We start from the raw sequence: 14,166 nt of genomic DNA on the forward strand, positions 1-14,166 counted from the left end.
CTTCACTTAGGCCCCAATCTGTTAATGTGGCTCCCAGATACACCCCAGTACAGTTTGTGAATGGTCTGTGTGCAGAACTGAACCACATGGGGCTCCCCCTTTGGCGTCCACTCAGCCTGCACTGAGGGATGTTGAAGTGCCTCCTGCTGTGGCCTCCCACCTTGGTTTCTACAGCCTTGTATACAGTACTTCAGATAGTGTGTCATTCTCAGCCTGGGATGATGCTGGCCAACAGCTGTTAGAAAAATAATGGCCCTATGGCGGAGGCACCAGGATGAAGGGGGAAGTGGTTATTCATGCTTCTCTAGGGACATTCTAGACTTTCTAAGCTGTTGACATTTTCTGATCAAAAAGTTGGTGAAATGATGGATTCATTTGCTAATGCTTTTGACCTTTGTCACGTCATAGAATGCTTAGTAAGTAATAATATTTGCACAGTACTCTGGATGAGCAGTCTAGACATCTTGCGGATGGAGGTAACTGGCCTGGGGCCCTGTCTGTGCCTGACTCTGCCTGGAATGAGGAAGGACATCTCAGCCCAACTGGAGCATGGTCCCACCTCACTGGCTGGGAACCATCAGGATTCCTGGTTGACACAGTGGCAGTCTTATCAGTGAAATAAATTCTGTGCTAGGAGCTTGAATTGCGATTTTTGCTTTTGCTGTGATTCCTTCATGTGCTTAGAACTTCCATTTGTTTGAAGTGTTATCAGTTCAGTTCAGTCTCTCAGTCATGTCCGACTCTTTGTTATGTTATATCTCTAGTAGAATAACCTATCTTACTAGCTATTAAGCATATTGAGAAGATAAACCGTGTGGACTCTTTGAGCACTAGAATAACACCCTGGACGATTGCGGTGGTTTCACAGAAATTTGGAAGTCCTTGTGTTTATTCTGCTGTGCTCCACTCAGTCCTGTGGATTGTAGACTAACACAAGATGGACTTTTTTTTTTTTTTTTTTGGCAGGGAGTTATGGGGGTGGGGGAGTTCATTAATTTGCTTCTTACTGATTTTTTTTTTGGTTTGCTAAGAACTTTGTATTCTGGCCCTGTCCAAGGTGCAGGTAGTTGTGCTTTCAAAACAGTTTATCGTCATAATGGCACCCGTTTAAATTAATCAATATGTGCTCTCAGTTTCACTATATTCGGCATCATTTGCTGGGTCCTTGAGGGAAAGGTGATACTCCTCCACTGATGCTCCGGGTCTGCTTCTCCAGGAGTCTCCATCGACCTTGTACCTTTCCCTCGTCGGACTCTTGAGACTCCCTTGGACAGCAAGGAGATCAAACCAGTCCGTCCTAAAGGAAATCAACCCTGAGTCTTCATTGGAAGGACTGATGCTGAAGCTGAAGCTCTAATACCTTCTCCACCTGATGTGAAGAGCTGATTCATTGTAAAAGACCCTAATTCTGGGAAAGACTGAAAGCAAATGGAGAACGGGGCGGCAGAGTGAGATGGTTAGATAGCACCACTGACTCATTGGATTTGAATCTGACAGACTCTGGGAGATAGTGAAGGACAGGGACTCCTGGTGTGCTGCAGTCCATGGGGTCGCAAAGAGTCAGACACGACTTAGCAACTGAACGGTAACAATGACAAAGGACTGGAGGACACAGGAAATGGACTCTACGCTGGGCACGTTCAAAGCTAACAAGGGAGAAGCTTGGTTTTCGAGTCAGATCTGAGTGTGAAATTCCATTCTTCCTCTCTTAATGTCTGCATTCTTGGGCCTTTCCCTTTATGGCTCTGAGACTAGATTTCTTCCTAAGAAAAATGGAGCTTAAAGTAACTCTAGTACTTGGGCCTTGTTACGAAGACCACAACTGATCCATCTATATGGATGAGAACTAAGTGTACATGTAATTATCATTATTGGTAATTCTTTAACATTGTAGAGAGTCAGTAGTTTTAGTAACACAAGAAAAATTATTATTACTCATCTACCAAATCTGTCATTTCTATTTTAGGAAATCATTAATCTTAGAAAATTAGTTCCTACCAAAGCTATATATTGGTAAAGACCCGGCAACACATGTTTTTCTTTCTTTTCTACCTACATCCCCCTGTCACTTCTATTTTTAATTTTTCCTTTACTCTGATGTTTAAAAATTGGCATTTGGGGTCATTTTCAACATTTTCCAAGGCTGAAAAATTACACAAGCCAGTCTGTGTTTCACAGGGTGACCACCTTTCAAAAATATTCCTTTGGCTTATTTCCAGTCCTCAGGCACTTTTCCAGTGAGTTGTCTGAGTGTTATCAACCAGTTGTGACCTCTGGCATGTAGAGAGGTGCAGGCTGATGACCTCTTTCCTTGCTGCCCCTGCGGGTCACTTAAGGTTTAGAAGAGGGAAACTCTCTCTTGTTTCTGGCTCCCAAGCTGGGACTCGTAAGTTTGGAGAGATTTTGGAAGAAATGCCTGGTTATTTATTCCTCCTGTTCCATGCAGGGATAGAGGTGTGGCATGAGGGCATTGGAATCAGGCAGAGCTGGGTTTGAATTCCCTCTCTGCTAGTTGTTGGCAGATGTAACCTTCATGAACTTGTGCCTGTCTGGGGAAAGTTAAGGACCTTCCTGTGTAATAAAACAAGCTGCCTGGGTAGACTGCAGACCTATGACCAGCACCTGTCATGTAGTGTGTATTTTTAAAACAAATTATTTGTCCTTTGTACTGTTTGATTTTTTAAAAAATGTTATTTACTTATTTAGTCTGTGCCGGGGCTTAGCTGTGACACCTGGGACTTTTGTTGCAGCATGCGGGAGCTTTAGTTACAGCATGCAAACTTAGTTGTGGCATGTGGGATCTAGTTCCCTGACCAGGGATCAAACTTGGGCCCCTGCAATGGGAGCAGTGAGTCTTAGCCCCTGGACTGCCAGGGAAGTTCCCAGGGTGCTTTTGTCTATATTCTCTTGTAAGTTTCCCTCAGTTGAACAATGTAGGTATTATTCCTAAACCCGTTTTTCAGATGAGAAAATTGAGACTTAAAGAGTTAATACCTTGAATTACTTTAATTCGTAAAATATTCTTTTCTTTATTGAAGTATAGTTGATTTACAGTATTAGTTTTAAGTGTGTAAAATAATGATTCAATATTTTTATAGATTATATTCCATATAAAGTTGCTATAAAATATTGGCTCTTATTTCCTGGGCTGTACGATATGTCCCTATAGATTATTTATTTTACACATACATCCCCTACCCATATTTTACCCCTCTTGTTCCTTTTACCCATTGGTAACCATTAGTTTGTTCTCTGTATCTGTGAGTCTGTTTCTGTTTTGTTATAGTCATTCATTTGTTTGATTCTTTAGATTCCACATGTAAGTGATAATGTATAGTATTTATCTTTATCTGGCTTATTCACTAAGATTTATAGCCTCCAGGACCATCCATACTGTTGCAAATGTCAGAATTTCATTCCATCCTTTTTATGGCTGAATAATATTCCATTGTGCACATATCTTTTTTATTACATTCATCTGTTAATGAACACTTAGGCTGTGTTCTTGGCTGTTGTAAATAATGCTGCTCTGAGCACTGGTGTGCATGAACCTTTTCAGATTAGTGTTTTCATTTTCTGTAGATTATACTTAGGAGTGGGATTATTGGATCATGTATTCGGTAGTTCTATTTTTAGCTTTTTGAGGCCCTTCCATAGTGGCTGCATCCTTTTACATTCCCACCAACAGTGAATATACTGTGTTTCCTTTTTCTCCATCCTTGCCAGTGTTTTTAAACTTTTTGATGACAGCCATTCTGGCAGGTGTGAAGTGATACCTCATTGTGCTTTTGATTTGTGTTTCTCTAATAATTAGGGATCTTGAGCATCTCCTAATGTACCTGTTGGCCATCCGTATATATTCTTTAGAAAAATGTTTAGGTCTTTCACTCATTAAAAAAAAATTTTTTTTAGCTGTACGGGGTCTTCATTTTGGTGCATATGTGCGAGCTTAGTTGCCCCACAGCATGTGTAATCTTAGTTGTCCAACCAGGGATTGAACCCATGACTGTTGCATTGGATGACGGATTGTTAATCACTGGACCACCAGGGAAATCCCTCATTTTTAAATTTGACTTTTTTTTTTTCTTTTTTTTTTTAGAGAAATTGTGTGTGTGGAATAAGGTCAGGGGAACCAGAACTGGACAAACAATACCACTTTTAAGTTTGCCCAGATGTCAAAGTTTCTTCCCTTAAGTAAGCTAATCTTGACTGAGGGTGAATAAGATGTTTCCGCTAGTGTATGGGCCATCAGTGCCACTGACAAAACAGTGCAAATCCATAGTGTAATGAAGTGATAAATGATTTGGCTATTAAGAAAACGGCATCTGTATAGGTTAGCAGGTAGTTTTTAATCTGTGGGTGCTTATTATATGCTTACCTTTCAAAGCCCATTGTAAACAAAAATGAATCTATGAAGGTCACAAGAACAGGCAGTGATCAGCTAGGCATGGTTTCCACTGGGTATGAGAACTATTACTTGTTCTTAGCTCGCTTTTCCTACTGTTGACTCTTAGTTTTACAGAACTGTAAGCACAGGTAGGCAAACTTACAAAACAGACTCGAAGGTCTCCATCAAGGCTGGAATGTAGTAGTGACAGTCTGATTTGCACTATTTTTGACTCTTTCTTTTCAGCTTGGCTGCAACTAGTAAGCTGGGAGGACTGTAAAAGGACTGTAAAAGCTACAGGAAGACTGTAAAATCTCCAAATGGAGATTGGAGAGAAAGTCATCATAACTTCTAAGACTCTTTTTGGCAAAGGGAATTATCTTCTGCTATTTAAATGAAGAAATAATTCTTCCTTTTAAACTAGTGGTTTGTAAAATTGATTCAAGTTGATAAAAGTTCACAAGCAAGTCCCAGATCTCCAGAGAGGAAATGTTATGACACTGAATAGATCTTTAAGAACTGACCGGTGTTTTACTTTGGTCTTTGAAGTGAAGTGAAGTCACTCAGTTGTGTCTGACTCTTTGTGACCCCATGGACTGTAGCCTACCAGGCTCCTCCCTCCATGGGATTATCCAGGCAAGAGTACTGGAGTGGGTTGCCATTTCCTTCTCCAGGGGATCAAGACCTGGGTCTCCTGCGTTCCAGGCAGACGCTTTAACCTCTGAGCCACCAGGGAAGCCCACTATCATGTATTTATCCAGATAATTGATTTTTGAGATAAGGAAAAAAGCAAATTTAGAAAGTTGCCTTAGACAATATGTGTATATAATTTCTTCTTGGAGTAGGTTTGTCTCAACTGATTGTGGTTCATTTATTTGTGATTATCTATTAAAGATAACACTGAATTTATCCTCTAGTTTCAGTTATTTGTTTGATGCCCTTTCTAAACAAATGCATACCACTTCCTACTCGTTTTTGGAATGCCATCATTGAATATGGATATTTGAAACTCAAGATGTATTTTTTTTGATACAAAATAATACCAGAATTATGTTTGGGGTTCCATTCAACACCACTGAAGCCTATTTTACTCATTCTCTACTTAAAACACTACTTTAGTACTATACAGTTATTGATTATTTCAATACTGTTAGCTGATAATCTATGTGGATTCCATTATTATGTAACCTTGACAACTGCTTACATCTTCATGTCTCACTTTCATCATCTGTAAAATGGGGATATTAATAGCACTTATTTCGTGGACTGGTATTAGGTTTTAAATTATTCATACAATGCACTTATTGTATTAGCTTTTATTATTATTACTATAATTTGGCCACATTTGCAGTAAATAGCTTTTTGTGAGTTGTCTTTGGAACCTAACCAACAAATGTAATATTATTTCTTTGGGAAAAAATAGGTGCCCTGTATTTGGCAAGAAAGGAATATTGTGTCACCAGGACATCCTTCTTCCGCTTTCTCTCTGTACCTTGCCTAGCAATAGAAGGGACTGTGGTGGTTGTGGATACTTTCTGTTCTTCCAGGATCCCAAAGAAAGCTCATTGTCCTGTGCATGAACATCATTCGTTTGTACATACAGGCAGCCCTGACTTTCATACCTTCAGCTTTGATGCAGACTATGTTTTAATATACAAACAGCAGCCCCCACCCACCCCACCTGGTAATTGCCATTTCACGTTGCACTTGTGTTCTTTGCACTCAGTGAGGAGCTGGAGGGAATTTGCAGAGGCCGCTCATACAGCCCGTGGTTCTGTTTTGTCGACGTCACCAGGTTTATTTGCACCTCAGTGTTTGTTGCTACAGATATATGGATGTTTTGTGGCATTTTGTGTGTGTGCTCAGTTATGTCTGACTCTTTGCAGCCCCATGGACTGTAGCCTGCCAGGCCTCTCTGTCTGTGGAACTTTTCAGGCAGGACTACTGGAGTGGGTTGCCATTTCCTACTCCACAGGATCTTCCCGACCCAGGGATCAAAACTGTGTCTCTTGTGTCTCCTGCTTGGCAAACAGATTTTTCTTTACTACTGTGCCACCCGGAAAATTCCTGTTGCATTTTTAACATGCAACTTTACACAAATGAGGGGAAAAATTTCAAAATGCTGATGCTTGTATTGAGAAACATAAACATACCATAAACTTTGTTTTGTTTTGACTAAGATGAAATTATTGGGCATGATAAAGTCACTCCAGTACTCCTTGGATGAGAGCCTGTGGATTAAGGTGTGAAGGAAAAGAAAATACACGTTGAAGTCTTCCTATACATTGTAATTTATTATGTCTAAAATGAGGGACAAGAATGTGGACATTCGAGTTTATAATAATCTTTGGGAACGGAACTGTCTCTATAACTTGTGAGTATATTTGTTACAACTTTTCTATTAATACATGTTTTCTGGAAGGCACTGGACGTAGAAGAATGGAGACTTAAGTAGGATAGTTAGGAATTTTTTAAAAAAGCTTTTTTTGGGGAAAATATCAAACGTGAACAAAAAGGGGAGAGAATTGTACAATGAACTCACATCTGTCATTACTTAGCTTTAGCAATTCCCAGTATGTTTCCAATCTTGTCTCATAACCCCCCCCTTTTTTATTGCTGAAGTATATTCCTTTTTGAAAAATTTTTGCCATGGTATAGTTAATTTACAATCTTATGTTACTTTCAGTTCAGTTCAGTTCAGTAGCTCAGTCATGTCTGACTCTTTGTGACCCCATAGACCACAGCACGCCAGGCCTTCCTGTCTATCACCAACTCCCGGAGTTTACCCACACTCATGTCCATTGAGTTGGTGATGCCATCCAGCCATCTCATCCTCTGTTGTCTCCTTCTCTGCCTGCCCTCAATGTTTCTCAGCATTAGGGTCTTTACAGATGAGTCAGCTCTTTGCATCAGGTGGCCAGAGTATTAGAGTTTCAGCTTCAGCATCAGTCCTTCCAGTGAACACTCAGGACTGATCTCTTTTAGGATGGATTGGTTGGAACTCCTTGCAGTCCAAGGGACTCTCAAGAGTCTTCTCCAACACCACAGTTCAAAAGCATCAATTCTTCGGTGCTCAGCTTTCTATGTAGTCCAACTCTCACATCCATACATGACTACTGGAAAAGCCATAGCCTTGACTAGACGGGCCTTTGTTGGCAAAGTAATATCTCTGCTTTTTAATATGCTGTCTAGGTTGGCCATAACTTTCCTTCCAAGGAGTAAGCGTCTTTTAATTTCATGGCTGCAGTCACCATCTGCAGTGATCTTGGAGCCCCCCCAAAATAAAGTCTGATACTGTTTCCACTGTTTCCCCATCTATTTCCGATGAAGTGATGGGACCAGATGCCATGATCTTCGTTTTCTGAATGTTGAGCTTGAAGCCAACTTTTCCACTCTCCTCTTTCACTTTCATCAAGAGGCTCTTTAGTTCTTCTTCACTTTCTGCCAAAGGGGTGGTGTCACCTGCATATCTGAGGTTATTGGTATTTCTCCCGGCAATCTTGATTCCAGCTTGTGCTTCCTCCAGCCCAGTGTTTCTCATGATGTACTCTGCATATAAGTTAAATAAGCAGGGTGACAATATACAGCCTTGACGTACTGCTTTTCCTATTTGGAACCAGTCTGTTGTTCCATGTCCAATTCTAACTGTTGCTTCCTGACCTGTTACTTTCAGGTGTACAGCAAAGTGAATCAGTTATATATGTATGTGTGTGTGTGTGTGTGTGTGTGTGTACACACATATATCTACTCTTTTTAAGACTTTTCCCATATAGGTTATTACAGAATATTGAGTAGAATTCTCTGTGCCATACAGTAGGCTCTTATTAGTTTTCTGTTCTACATATAGTAGTGCGTATGTATCAGTCCCAATCTCCCAATTTATCCTTATCCTCCCTTATTCCCTGGTAACCATGTGTTTATTTTCTACATTTGTAACTCTATTTCTGTTTTGTAGATAAGTTCATTTGTACTCTTTTTCTAAGATTCCACATATAAGCAATATCATACTATATTTGTCTTTCTCTGTCTGACTTCACTTAGTATTGTCGGGGGAGTGTGTAATTTCATCCGTTCTGTCTCTCGCAACAAAAATCTGAAGGGATGGACCCGTGTTACAGCCTTCAGATGGACAAGTGTTACCGTTCTTGGACGGACCAGTGTTACAGCTCTGTGTTACAGCTCAGTTTTATTTAGAAAGTAAAGGAAAATATATCCTCGAGGCATGAGGGGCTGCTGACCCAAAAGATGTGAAGAGAAGAGAGGCCCCCTGCCCAGTTTTGGCTCCTCTTTTCATATGATTTTTTCCTCCTCCCCCTGGGCTTGCCCTGTGTAAATTGGGCTAGCCGGGACTTCTGTTTATTTTACCTGAGGTCCTCACTCCAGTCCTCGGACCTTCCTTTGTTCTATTTTTGTGGGCTTTTCCTTTGCTTGTCTTTTAGCCACTGCCATTCTGGACTCCTTTTTCCTAGTCTAACTGCCTAAGAGTGTGATGATCTCTAGGTTCATCTAGTTGCCGCAAATGGCATTATTCCATTCTTTGTTATGGCTGAGTAATATTCCATAATATATATATCATGTATTATTCCATTACATATGTATATACATATTATATATATATATATATATATGTATACCCCACAACTTCTTTATCCATTCCTCTGTTGATGGACATTTAGATTGCTTCTAACAACCATTAAATAAAGACATTAAAAATATAACCCCAATGCCATTATTATACCTAATGGAAATTAATAGTAATTCCTTAGTATCATCTAATACCTAATTAATATTTTAGCTTCCTTAGTTGTCCCCTTATTTTTTAAAAAATGATTTGATTGAATCAGGATCTCAAATTACATAATGCATTTGAGAGTTACATATGGTAGATTCCTTTTTAATCTACCAGAGTAAAAGAGGGTGTTTTTAATTTGAAAGTACCATGCTTCTTTGGGATGGCCCACCCCTTGCTAAGAATCCGCTAGAGCCAGACAAGCATTTCTTCCACCCTTAGGCAAAGGATGACAAACTGAGGGCATTTACCTTAAAATACAATAGATGTTAACTAAGGAATTTACAGTTGTTCCCTGTCTTTCCTATTCTCACAAAATTAATCCAGAAAGTTTACTGTTAAAGACAACTTTAAATATATTCCTTTATTATGTAAAACATAGATTTGAGTCATGGGTGTTAAAAAGCCACCAACAAATCAATTCCATGCTGTTCTCTTGACACGTGGGTATTAGTCATCTGCTTTGGCATCTTCTAACACTGAGTTGCCATCCCTGGGGCACATTTAGGTAGGTGAGGATTCAGGTGGCAACTGCAGAAGTCATGAACTTTGAGGCTAGTTTGCAGAAGTTAATGAAGATTATATGAATATAAAGTTAATGCAGATCAGCCAGAGTTCAGAGGACTGACCCGAGGCGGAAGTCAGTGCACAGGCTCTGACCGCTGGGGATCCAGTCTTCTCAGGTGGGTCTGCACCCAGAGGCCTGGCTGCTGTAGGAAGCTGCCCTGGCAGACCTGCTGGTAACTTTCATGCTGTGGCTCCTGGAAGACCTTCTGGGTAGAATCAGGTTCCAGGAAGGGCCTTCACGAAAATGTTTATTTAATGACAGAGATTTAAAAAGTAAAGAAGACTGTAAGCTTGAGGAAATATCACGGCTGCTCAGAATCCCCCAGTGGTTTCCAGTAGCTCAGAGTAAATGGCTAAGCCCTCCCAGGCCACGGCGGCTGCTCCTGTGTTAGCTCTATCTCTCTGGACTTGATTCCCAGCCTGCTCTGCTCTACCCACCAGCCTGCTTGATATCCCAAGAATCTGCCACTTTCTCCTGCCTCAGGGCCTTTGTATTTGTTTTTTCCCTTGAATTATTACTTCCTCATCTCCTTCAAGTCTCTGCTCAAAGTGTCACGGAGTGAGATCTCTCCTAACTGCCTGTTTAAAACTGCCTCCCATTCTATCCCATCCCTCTAGCTCCCCCTAAATCTCTCCCTTGCTTACATTTTTTTCCATAGCAGGATCACCTTCTAATGTGTTATGCAGTTTACTTTTAAATTTTACTTCTTGCCTATTTTTCTGCTATGGATTTATCCTTAGTGCCTAGAATAAGGCCTATTCATAGGAGACACTCAATTAATTGGTTCAATGAAGGAGTAGATGAGTTAAACTTTGGAAAATCTGATCATAAGTATACACTGAGAGATTCCTTGAGGAAACTGAAGGATAAACTTTGAAAAGTACAGTAAGTCTACTTCATATGAATGAGTTCTGTTCTGAGAGCATGGTTGTAATTCCAGTTTGTTCTTAGGACCAACAGAGTTAGCCTAAGTACCCAGCTAGCACAATTGGCTGTATAGTACTGTACAGTAATAGGTTTATAACACTTTTAAATACAAATAATACATAAAAAACAAACACAAAAAATAAAACATTTTTAATCTTATGGTCCAATACTTTGAAAAGTGCAGTAGTACAGTACAGCAGCTGGCATACAGCAGTAAACTGGTGGGAGATGGTGGAGCGGAAGGATTATCAGCAATAGGAGGTGGAGGGGCAAGTTGCAGTTTCACTCATGCCTGACATTGACGCACAGGTTCTGGTTCCTTGCTTGATTCAACTCTATCTATAAAGATTCTGTATATTGTACTCTATACAGATCTGAACAGGAAACTACACAAGAGCGCAGCTACTTGCAGAGATGCACACATGTGACAGTGTACACCAGACATGTGGATTAACGTGTCCCTGGACACTCAAATGTATATTCACATGTGATCGGACATGCTAATGCATAATCACATCTTTGAAAGTTTGCAACTTGAAGGTTCGTATGCAGGGGACTTACTGTATTGTAGTAAGAGATATTGGTAAGGGAATGTGGATTAGAGACGTACTTTCATTGTTCATGTAACAGTGAGCAGTGCTTATATGTTTAAGCTTATATGTTTAAACTTCACGTTTATGAGATAAAGTGGTTTTTCCGCTTAGTAGTATAGCCCACATGGGAAGTGATGCATTCTTCTGATTTTTGATACAGTAGAACCTTTTGGCTATTTGCTGGTAGCCCTGAAGGGTCATACCATGTAGTCATATGTGCTCTGTAGAGATGCTCATGGTGAGCCCTGTGCTACTGGTGAACCCAGACTGAACCTGGCAGATGACACACCCTCTGAACTGCAGGTCATCCTGGTATCCCTCTTTTCCTTGAATTCACAAACCCGTATAGTTACACTTGACCACATATTATATCAGAAATTATATGTTACCATGATATTTGTGAGTTTGAACATTTGCAGAATAGGATTGAGAGGAGGAGTTTTATGAATGTCTAGGGTCTGCATACTCTGGAGGTATTCTGGTGAGTCTGCTGTTTCTCCAAAGATCTGTTTAATCTTTGTGAGCCCGGATTCCTGGAGAGTTTGGAACAGATCAGTCAAATTAGGTGAAGGGAGGCAGCATGACATGTAGTGGCTAAGAGCACAGACTTGGAGATCTAGACAACCTGGGTTTGAATCCTGACTTCGAGAATTATTAGCTGTGTGACTTTGGGTAAGTTACTTAATCTATCTGTGCCTCAGAGTTGATGATGATAAAAATGATACATACTTCACTAGACTGTTGTAAGAATTAAATGAGCTAATAATATTTGTAGCCGTTACAACAGTGACTGGCACATAGTAAGCTTGACCTCAGTGTTTATTAAATAAAGATATTTATTTGGGAAGCCTGTCATAGGGTCCTTCAACTTTAGGCCAGCAGGTACACCCAGATAGGGTAAGAAGTGAGTGTAAGTGATAGAATATGAAGTTATGTGAAGGCATATTGAAGTTAAATAAGATAAAAAAAGATTCTTGAAGGTAATCCCTGATGGATATCTGTTAGATTAATTATGAAGGGGTATAGGAGAGTGCTTAAGATAAACTTCCTGCCTGGGTCTTAGCTTACTGTGTGATTTTGAGTAAGTTATCAACTTAAAACTACAATTCTACATGGGTATGTTGAAAGTATTTACCTTATGGGGTTGTCGTGAGGATTGAATCAGGCAAGCATTGTAAAGTGATGAGCCCAACACTTGGTATGTAGTAGATGTTTTAAACATGGGACTTTTGAAAAATTAATTGATAATCAGAGTCCCTATCCTCAGTCCCCACATTGTTATAGGTATTGAAATCTTTTAACTAGAACCTTCAGCCCCATCCTGTTATTAAGCCAGCTGGGCACAATTTTACAGCAAAACAAATGAAATATTACATGCGTGATGCTTAACACAGTGCCTGGCTTGTATCAAGAACTCAGTAGAATGCCAGGAGCCTCATCCTTGCTATCTGTTGTGGTGGTTCAAGATGGAAGATGTGAATGGAGTGACTGCCACTTCAGGTAGAGGTGGGAAGGGAAGGCTGTTTTCTTCAGGGTCAGCTCTTGGTGTCAGAGGTGGGAGGTCACGGGCTGTACCTGCTCAGCTGCCCTCTAGCTGACTCCCAGCGCTGTGTCCCGGAACAGACGCCTACTCTGGAGCTCCTGTCCACCTGCCAACCTGGATCTGACCTGAGGTCACTGTAAAAGCCGCAGTGAATGTCTGCCAAATCACAGACTCAGAGGAGAAGTACGAAATTAACTCTGGTTATCTGGGTTGTCCCTGTGCTAATTACTATAGATAATTAACATTGACTATGTATAATTTTACAGTTAGGCTGCAATTTCCAGAGCTCAAAGTTTATGTTGACATTTCAAATCCTAATTTCCTTTTGCAGGTGTTTGCTATCCAGAGTCTTTATTGGTTTACCTAAACACATTACAGAGTTTTATTTGTCCAGTTGCAGGCTGAGGAACAAAATTGAGCCTTCTCTTTATTTTCTTGGGCTCCAAAATCAGTGCAGATGGTAACTGCAGCCATGAAATTAAAAGATGCTTGCTCCTTGGAAGAAAACCTATGACAAACCTAGACAGTATGTTATAAAGCAGAGATATTACTTTGCTGACAAAAGTCCATCTAGTCAAATCTATGATTATTCCAATACTCATGTATGGATGTGAGAGTTGAACCATAAAGAAAGCTGAGCGTTGAAGAATTGATGCTTTTGAACTGTGGCGTTGGAGAAGACTCTTGAGAGTCCCTTGGGCTGCAAGGAAATCCAACCTGTCAATTCTAAAGGAGATCAGTCCTGAATATTCATTGGAAGAACTGATGCTGAAGCTGAACCTCCAATACTTCAGCCACCTGATGCTGAAGCTGAAACTCCAGTACTTTGGCCACCTGATGCAAAGAACCTGACTCATTTGAAAAAACCCTGATGTTGAAAGTATTTACCTTATGTTACCTTATATTTCCCTGATGTTGGGAAATATTGAAGGCAGGAGGAGAAGGGGATGACAGAGGATGAGATGGTTGGATGGCATCACCGAGAAGATGGATATGAGTTTGAGCAAGCTTCAGGAGTTGGTGATGGACAGGGAAGCCTGGCATGCATCCATGGCGTCACAAATAATTGGGCACAACTGAGTGACTGAACTGAACTAAACTGATGGCTTCTCATGCTTCTTCTGGATTTTTAAGGCAGTCAAAGCTGTGATTTAAGTTTATTCATTTGTATAGTTATTAAGGGGATATTTGCTTTGAACCTATTGTGTGACAGATCTAGATACTGCTTAACTTTAATAAATTAAAAAAATTATTTAATTTTAAACTTTTTTTTCAAAAGTAGACAAAGGGAAATTCTCTTGATTTTAATTTTAGATATTACGGTGCAATTATAATTATAGTCTATAGAAAGGGTTAAGT

This window comes from Budorcas taxicolor, chromosome 6 (genome assembly GCF_023091745.1).
Source record: "Budorcas taxicolor isolate Tak-1 chromosome 6, Takin1.1, whole genome shotgun sequence".
Taxonomy (NCBI): domain Eukaryota; kingdom Metazoa; phylum Chordata; class Mammalia; order Artiodactyla; family Bovidae; genus Budorcas; species Budorcas taxicolor.